Consider the following 9612-nt stretch of genomic DNA (forward strand, 5'->3'; position numbering starts at 1 on the left):
GGGGCCACTGCTCCTTTCTTCTTGTACCTCATTTGATGTATGGATTATGTTTTGTGTATTCCAGTTTTCTAGGTTAATATCCACTTATTAGTGAGTGCATACCATGATTCACCTTTTGAGTCTTGGTTACCTCACTTAGTATGATGTTCTCTAACTCCATGCATTTGCCTAAGAATTTCATTAATTCATTGTTTCTAATGGCTAAATAGTACTCCATTGTGTAGATATACCACATTTTTTGCATCCACTCTTCTGTTGAGGGATACCTGGGTTCTTTCCAGCATCTGGCAATTATAAATAGGGCTGCTATGAACATAGTAGAGCATGTATCCTTATTACATGGTGGGGATCTTCTGAAAGTGAGGTGCCCGGTTTTCGGAGGAACCGCCAGACTGATTTCCAGAGTGGTTGTACCAATTTGCAACCCCACCAGCAGTGAAGGAGTGTTCCTCTTTCTCCACATCCTCTCCAACACCTGCTGTCTTCTGAATTTTTAATCTTAGCCATTCTGACTGGTGTAAAGTGAAATCTCAGGGTTGTTTTGATTTGCATTTCCCTAATGACTAATGAAGTTGAGCATTTTTTAAGATGCTTCTCCACCATCCGAAGTTCTTCAGGTGAGAATTCTTTGTTTAACTCTGTACCCCATTTTTTAATAGGGTTGGTTGGTTTTCTGGAGTCTAACTTCTTGAGTTCTTTATATATATTGGATATTAGCCCTCTATCTGATGTAGGATTGGTGAAGATCTTTTCCCAATTTGTTGGTTGCAGATTTGTCCTTTTGACGGTGTCCTTTGCCATACAGAAACTTTGTAATTTTATGAGGTCCCATTTGTCAATTCTTGCTCTTAGAGCATACGCTATTGGTGTTCTGTTCAGAAACTTTCTCCCTGTACCGATGTCCTCAAGGGTCTTCCCCAGTTTCTTTTCTATTAGCTTCAGAGTGTCTGGCTTTATGTGGAAATCCTTGATCCATTTGGATTTGAGCTTAGTACAAGGAGACAAGGATGGATCAATTCGCATTCTTCTGCATGCTGACTTCCAGTGGAACCAGCACCATTTGTTGAAAAGGCTATCTTTTTTCCATTGGATGTTTTCAGCCCCTTTGTCAAAGATCAAGTGGCCATAGGTGTGTGGGTTCATTTCTGGATCTTCAATCCTGTTCCATTGATCTGCCTGCCTGTCACTGTACCAATACCATGCAGTTTTTAACACTATTGCTCTGTAGTATTGCTTGAGGTCAGGGATACTGATTCCCCCAGAATTTCTTTTGTTGCTGAGAATAGTTATAGCTATACTGGGTTTTTTGTTCTTCCAAATGAATTTGTTAATTGCTCTTTCTAACTCTGTGAAGAATTGAGTTGGGATTTTGATGGGTATTGCATTGAATCTGTATGTTGCTTTTGGCAAAATGGCCATTTTAACTATATTGATCCTGCTGATCCATGAGCATGGGAGGTTTTCCCATTTTTTGAGGTCTTCTTCCATTTCCTTTCAGAGTCTTGAAGTTCTTGTCATAAAGATCTTTTACATTTCGTAAGAGTCACCCCAAGATACTTTATACTGTTTGTGGCTATTGTGAAGGGGGTCATTTCCCTAATTTCTTTCTCAGCTTGCTTATCCTTTGAGTATAGGAAGGTCACTGATTTGCTTGAGTTGATTTTATAACCTGCCACTTTGCTGAAGTTGTTTATCAGCTGTAGGAGTTCTCTAGTGGAGTGTTTTGGGTCACTTAGGTAGACTATCATGTCATCTGCAAATAATGATAGTTTGACTTCTTCCTTTCCGATTTGTATCCCTTTGACCTCCTTATGTTGTCGAATTGCCCGAGCTAGTACCTCAAGTACAATATTGAAAAGATAAGGAGAGAGGGGGCAGCCCTGTCTAGTCCCTGATTTTAGTGGGATTGTTTCAAGTTTCTCTCCATTTAGTTTGATGCTGGCTACCGGTTTGCTGTATATTGCTTTTACTATGTTTAGGTATGGGCCTTGAATTCCTGTTCTTTCCAAGACTTTAAGCATGAAAGGATGCTGAATTTTGTCAAATGCTTTTTCAGCATCCAATGAAATGACCATGTGGTTTTTTTTCCTTGAGTTTGTTTATGTAGTGGATTGCATTGATGGATTTCCGTATATTGAACCAACCCTGCATCCCTGGGATAAAGCCTACTTGATCATGGTGGATGATCATTTTGATGTGTTCTTGGATTCGGTTGGCAAGAATTTTATTGAGTATTTTTGCATCGATGTTCATAAGGGAAATTGGTCTGAAGTTCTCTTTCTTTGTTGGATCTTTGTGTGGTTTTGGTACCAGTGTAATTGTGGCTTCGTAGAAGGAATTGGGTAGGGTTCCTTCTGTTTCTATTTTGTGGAATAGTTTGAAGGGTATTGGTGTTAAGTCTTCTTTGAAGGTCTGATAGAATTCTGCACTGAAACCATCTGGTCCTGTGCTTTTTTTGGTTGGAAGACTTTCTATGACTCCTTCTATTTCTTTAGGCATTATGGGACTGTTTAGATGATCTGTTTGGTCCTGATTTAATTTTGGTATTTGGTATCTGTCAAGGAAATTGTCCATTTCCTCAAGATTCTCCAGTTGTGTTGAGTATTGTCTCTTGTATTAGGATCTAATGATTTTTTGGATTTCCTCAGTTTCCGTTGTTATATCTCCCTTTTCATTTCTAAGTTTGTTAATTTGGATACTTTCTCTGTGCCCTTTGGTCAGTCTGGCCAAAAGGTTTATCTATCTTGTTGATTTTCTCAAAGAACCAGCTCCTGGATTCGTTAATTCTTTATATGGTTCTCTTTGTTTCCAAATGATTGATTTCAGCCCTGAGTTTCATGATTTCCTGTCTTCTACTCCTCCTAGGTGAATTGGCTTCTTTTTGTTCCAGGACTTTCAGGTGTGTTGTTAAGCTTCTAGTGTATGCTCTCTCCATTTTCTTTTTGGAGGCACTCAGGGCTATGAGTTTTCCTCTTAGCACTGCTTTCATTGTGTCCCAAAGATTTGGGTATGTTGTGCCTTCATTTTCATTAAATTCTGAAAAGTCGCTGATTTCTTTCTTTATTTCTTCTTTGGTCAAGGTGTCATTGAATAGAGTATTATTCAGCCTCCATGTGTATGTGGGCTTTCTGTTGTTTTTGTTGCTATTGAAAATCACTCTTACACCATAGTGATCTGATAGGAGGCATGGGATTAGTTCGATCATCTTATATTTGTTGAGGTCTGCCTTGTGTCCAATTATATGGTCGATTTTGGAGAAGGTACCATGAGTTGCTGAGAAAAAGGTATATTCTTTTGCTTTAGGGTGAAATGTTCTATAAATATCAGTCAAATCCAATTGGTCCAAAGCTTCAATTAGTTTTACTGTGTCCCTGTTTAGTTTCTGTTTTCCCAATTGGTCCATTGAGGAGAGTGGAGTGTTGAAGTCCCCCACAATTATTGTGTTAGGTGCAACGTGTGCTTTGAGCTTTAGTAAAGTTTCTTTTATGAATGAGGGTGCCCTTGCATTTGGTGCATAGATGTTCAGAATTGACAGTTCTTCTTGGTGGATTTTTCCTTTGACCAGCAAGAAGTGTCGCTCCGTGTCTCTTTTGATAACTTTAGGTTGAAAGTCAATTTTATCTGATATTAGAATGGCTACTCCTGCTCGTTTCCTGTGACCATTGGCTTGTAAGATTGTCTTCCAGCCTTTTACTCTAAGGTAGTTTTTATCTTTGACACTGAGGTGTATCTCCTGTATACAGCAAATTGTAGGGTCCTGTTTCCTTATCCAGTCTGTTAGTCTATGTCTTTTTATTGGGGAATTGAGACCATTGATGTTAAGAGATATTAGGGAATAGTGATTATTACTTCCTGTCATTTTTGATGTTCTTTTTATATTTGAGTGGTTATCTTCTTTTGGGTTTGATGAAGGAAGGTAACTATCTTGCTTTTTCCAGGGTGTAGTTTCCCTCCTTGTATTGGAGTTTTCCTCCTATTATTCTTTGCAGAGCTGGGTTTGTGGAAAGATATTGTGTAAATTTGGTTTTGTCATGGAATATCTTGGTTTCTCTATCTATGGTGAATGAGAATTTTGCTGGGTATAGTAGTCTTGGCTGACATTTGTGTTCTCTTAGAGTCTGCATGAGATCTGCCCAGGATCTTCTAGCTTTCATGGTCTCTGGTGAGAAGTCTGGTGTGATTCTGATAGGTCTTCCTTTATATGTTACTTGGCCTTTCTCTCTTACTGCCTTTAATATTCTTTTCTTGTTTAGTGCATTTGGGGTTTTGATTATTATGTGATGGGAGGTATTTCTGCTCAGGTCCAGTCTGTTTGGAGTTCTGTAGGCTTCTTGTATATTCATAGGCATCTCTCTCTTTAAGTTAGGAAAGTTTTCTTCCATAATTTTGTTGAAGATATTTGCTGGCCCGTTCTGTTGTAAATCTTCACTCTCATCTATACCTATAATCCTTAGGTTTGGTCTTCTCATTGTATCCTGGATGTCCTGGATGTTCTGGGATACAAGCTTTTTGCATTTTGCATTTTCTTTGACAGTTGAGTCAATGGTTTCTATGGTATCTTCGGCATGGATTCTTTCTTCCATCTCTTGTATTCTGTTGTTTATATTTGCATCTATTGCCCCTGATTTCTTCTCAAGGTTTTCTATCTCCAAAGTTGTCTCCCTTTGTGATTTCTTAGTTGTTTCTACTTCTGTTTTTAGATCCAGGATGGTTTTGCTCAGTTCCATCATTTGTTTGTTTGTGTTTTCCTGTAATTCTTTAAGAGATTTTTGTGTTTCCTCTTTCATGACTTCTGCCTGTTGACTCAAGTTCTCCTGCATTTCTTTTCTTTCTTTCTTTCTTTTTTTTTTTTTTTTTTTTTTGCCTTTCTTCTTTATTGGCTTCTATCTCTTGGGCCTTATTCTCCTGCATTTCTTTAAGTAATTTTTGTGTTTCCATTATACGGGTTTCTAGCTTACTCATGTCCCCCTGTATTTCTTTAAGAGATTCATTCATGTCCTTTTTGTGGTCTTCTAGCAGCATCATGAACAGTGATTTTAAATCCAAATATTGTTTCTCTGGTGTGTTGGCATAACCAGGACTTGCTGATGTTGGAGAGTTTGGTTCAGATGCTGCCATATTGTCTAGATTTCTGTTAATAGCGTTCCTGCGTTTGCCCTTTGCCATCTTGTTCTCTGGAGCTAGCTGGTCTTGTCTCTGGCTGGTGTTTCAGCCTCCTGAGAGGCTCTAGGGCTATTTCTGCAACACTGGATGGCAGGGTTTCCCCTGTTGCAGATTGCTGATGTGCTGTCCTCCTGTTGGGTGCTTTTGCAGCCCTAGTGTGTTTTGCCCCAGATTGTGACCGTGAACCAGATGGTGCCTGTTTGCTCCTTCAGGGAGTGCTGAGGCTGTATGCTGCAGGCACCTTTTCTGAGTGCTGATCACTCTGCTGGGCAGCGGAACTCCCAACCGGGTTGGTGCACACAAGGCTAGCCTAGCTGCTCAGGCCCTGAGTCTAGGCAAAAGCCTGGCAGGCCAATGTCCGAGCAAAGTTCCCCTCAGCTGTGAGTGTTAATTGGGTCTGTAAGGTGGCTAGGATGGTGGCGTGCGCGCGCTCCCTGAGAGTTCTGGGAGAGTCTGCTGGACTAACAACCTCCTGGCCAGGTCGGCACACAGATGGCCCACCGAGCAGCCCAGGGCCTTGGGGCAGTGCAGGGCCTGACCGTCTGTGACCCCTGCTATGTCCGCCTCGGGCTATGCCTGTTAGCCGGTTTGATTTTGCCTGCTAGGTCTCTCTGGCTTCCCGTAGTCAAAATGGTGGTGTCGTGCGCGCCGGCCTGGGCAAACAACCTCCTGGCCGGGTCGGCACACAGATGGCCCACCGAGCAGCCCAGGACCTGGCGGCAGTCCAGGGCCTGACCATCTGAGACCCCTGCTATGTCCACCTCGGTCTATGCCTGTTAGCTGGTTTGGTTTTGCCTGCTAGGTCTCTCTGGCTTCCCGCGCTGGCCCAGGCAAACAACCTCCTGGCCGGGTTTGCACCCCAGTGGCCCCCCGATCAGCCCAGGGCCTGGGTGCAGGCCAACGCCCATCGGGCTTAGACCCCCGCGATGTTGGTCTCGGATTATATTTGCGTACCTCAGTCTGATTTCTCTGGCGACGGAGAACCAATATGGAGGCCTCATAACTGACTGGCGGGAGGCAGAGTTCTGATGTGGCTTCTGTGTGGTGAAAGGCGCCATAAATCCGCCGCTGCTTGCAGCCTGGCTGGCCAGCGATGACCAGTGGTCGTGGGCGCATGGTCTGCCTGGACCCTGTCCGCTTGGTTCTACTGCTGATGGTCCTTCCTCTGGACCAGCAGCTGCTGCTGTTGCTGCTGCCGCTGCTGCCGCTCGTCCTTCCTAATGCTCTTCAAGGTACAGATCTTAACAAAGAATTTTCACCTGAAGAAATTCTGATGGCCGAGAGGCATCTTAAGAAGTGCTCAACATCATTAGTCATTAGGGAAATGCAGATCAAAACAACCCTGAGATTTCACCTTACACCAGTCAGAATGGCTAAGGTCAAAAACTCAGGAGACAGCAGGTGTTGGCAAGGATGTGGAGAAAGAGGAACACTCCTCCACTGCTGGTGGGGCTGTAAGATGGTACAGCCACTGTGGAAATCAGTCTGGAGGTTCCTCAGAAAACTGGACATGAGACTTCCAGAGGACCCTGCTATACCTCTCCTGGGCATATACTCAAAGGATTCCCTGGCATGCAATAAAGACACATGCTCCATTATGTTCTTTGCAGCCTTATTTATAATAGCCAGAAGCTGGAAAGAACCCAGATGCCCCTCAAAGGAGGAATGGATACAGAAAATGTGGTATATTTACACAATGGAATACTACTCAGCAATTAGAAACAATGAATTCACAAAATTTTTAGGCAAATGGTTTGATCTGGAAAATATCATCCTAAGTGAGGTGACCCATTCACAAAAGAATACACATGGAATGCAATCTCTGATAAGTGGATATTAATTAGCCCAGAAGCTCTGAATACCCAAGGCACAAATTGCATAACAAATGACTCCCATGAAGAAGTATGGAGAGGGTCCTGATCCTGGAAAGGATTGATCTAGCATGGGAAGAGAATATAAGGACAGAGAAAAAGGAGGGAGGTGATTGGAGAATGGATGGAGAGAAGAAGGTTTATGGGACATATGAGGAGGGGGGATCCGGGAAAGGAGAAATCATTTGGAATGTAAACAAAGAATACAGAAAATAAAAATATTAAAAAAAAGAATGGCAACTCCAGCTTTTCGGGGGGGGGGGGGGGAGGGACCATTTGTTTGTTAACTTTTTTCCAACCATTTACTCTGACATAGTGTCTGTCTTTGTAACTGAGTTCTGTTTCTTGTATGTAGAAAAAGGCTGGATCCTGTTTACACATCCAGTCTGTTAGTCTTATTAAGGAGTTAAGTCCATTGATATTGAGAGACATTAAAGGCAAATAATTGTTAATTCCTGTTATTTTTGTTGCTGGATATTGTATTATGTGTGTATGATTATCTTCTTTTAGGTTTGTTTTGAAATGTTTAATTTTTGTCTTTTCTTCAGTATAGTTTGGTGTAGTTACCCTCCTTGTGTTGGAAACCTAGTTCTAGTATGCTCTGTAGGGTTGAATTATTGGAAAGATATTGTTTAAATTTTGTTTTCTTATGGAACATCTTGATTTCTCCATCTATAATTATTGAGAGGTTTGCTGGGTATATATTGAGGCCTGGCATTTGGGTTCACATAGGGTCTGGATGATATCTCTAAAAGATCTTCTGGCTTTTAGAGTCTCTGTTGAGAAGTCTGGTATAATGCTGATAGGTCTGCCTTCGTGTTTTACTTGGCCTTTTCCCCTTACAGTTTTTAAAATTTCTTTGCTCTTTGCATTTAGTGTTAAATCCTGGTGGTGAGTTCAAAATTCCATGAATAAAACAAGTTTTGTCCCTTCTATCTGTGTGGAAAGAAAAAATAGGGCTTGGAAATCATCTATTATTAAACACCTGAAGGATATGGATTGGGTGTGGGAAGTTTCAGTGTTACAGAACAGACCAGGAAGCTCACTGAAAATTATCCCAGAGCTGTGTCAACAAACTTTGAAAAGAGAACACAGAATTTTTATTCAAAATGGATTGGCTAAACATCTTTAATTTTTTTCATATTGGAAAAGTGAAAAAAAAAAAAAACAATGTTCCAGATACTGCATCTCCTGCTGATGATAGCTTTGTTGATCCAGGAGAACATCTCTATTACAATAACATGCCTGTTTTGTGAAATTTAACTACATGGCTGAGAGAGAAGATGAATTGTCACTGATAAAAGGGACCAAGGTGATCATCATGGAGAAATGCAGTGATGGATGGTGACATGGCAGCTACAATGGACAAATTGGATGGTTTCTTCAAACTATGTAACTGAAGAAGGTGACAGTCCTTTGGGTGATCACATAGGTCCTCTGTCAGAGAAATTAGCAGCAGTTGTCAGTAACCTAAATACAGGTCAAGAATTGCATGTTGTACAGGCTCTTTGCCCGTTCAGCTCATCCAATGATGAAGAACTCAATTTTGAGAAAGGTGATGTAATGAATGTTATTGAAAAGCTGGAAAATGGCTCAGAGTGGTGGAAATGCAGGAAAATCAATGGCATGGTTGCCCTGATGCAAAAAAAAAAAAAACTATGTTGCCATTATGCACAATAATCCATTAACCTCAGGTTTGGAACCATTGCCCTCACAATGTGATTACATCAGGCCTTCACTCACTGGGAAGTTTGCTGGCAATCCTTGGTATTACACCAAAGTCATCAGGCACCAGGCAGAAATGGCATTAAATGAAAGAGGGCATGAAGGGGACTTCCTCATTCATTACAGTGAATCTTCGCCAAGTGATTTCTCAGTATCACTGAAAGCACAAGGGAAAAACAAGAATTTTAAAGTCCAGCTGAAAGAGACTGTTTACTGCATTGGGCAGTGGAAATTCAGCACCATGGAGGAACTTGTAGAACATTACAAAAAGGCACTAATCTTTGCAAGTGAACAAGGAGAAAAATTATATCTCATCAAACATTTGTCTTCATAGTGCTCGTCAGCAGTGACTGCTACACAGCTTTAACTCATCATGTAACTGGAGACTGAGAAAGTGCCAACTGTACTTGCTTGAAACGTTATTTTTCTAACTATATGAGAATTGACAATAATACATGAGTGTTTTTGTTATAAAAAAAAAGAAGAAGACACTAACATCACTGGGGTGAAATCTTCTGAGAAGTGTTTTCTGAGAACTCAAAGCTCCGTTCCAGAGATAGTCAAGATTTTTATTCATGCTGCAGCTACACTTGGAAATGCTGAATAATCACACAGGTGGTACTGGTTTTGAAGGCCCAAAGGGCATTGCTGAAAGTACAACCTCACTTGAAGTTGATGACCCAAGACTAAATGGGATATGCATAAAAGCTGAGGCTTAGTACCATAAAGGGTAGTCTATGGGAAAACTATTGATGAAACCTAGTTGGAGTGAATGACTCCAGCAGATTGCAGATGCCATTATCATGGGATGATCAGCAAGGACAACAGTAGCACCAGAGTATATTCAACCATA

The 9612-nt window shown here is 41.3% G+C and overlaps 1 pseudogene; it reads left to right on the top strand.

Moving 5' to 3' along the window:
• The first annotated feature begins 8143 nt into the window (after positions 1-8143).
• Positions 8144-9093, top strand: LOC127683648 (cytoplasmic protein NCK1-like; annotated as a pseudogene).
• The last annotated feature ends 519 nt before the right edge of the window (positions 9094-9612 follow it).

Source organism: Apodemus sylvaticus, chromosome 4 (assembly GCF_947179515.1).
Source record: "Apodemus sylvaticus chromosome 4, mApoSyl1.1, whole genome shotgun sequence".
Lineage (NCBI taxonomy): Eukaryota > Metazoa > Chordata > Mammalia > Rodentia > Muridae > Apodemus > Apodemus sylvaticus.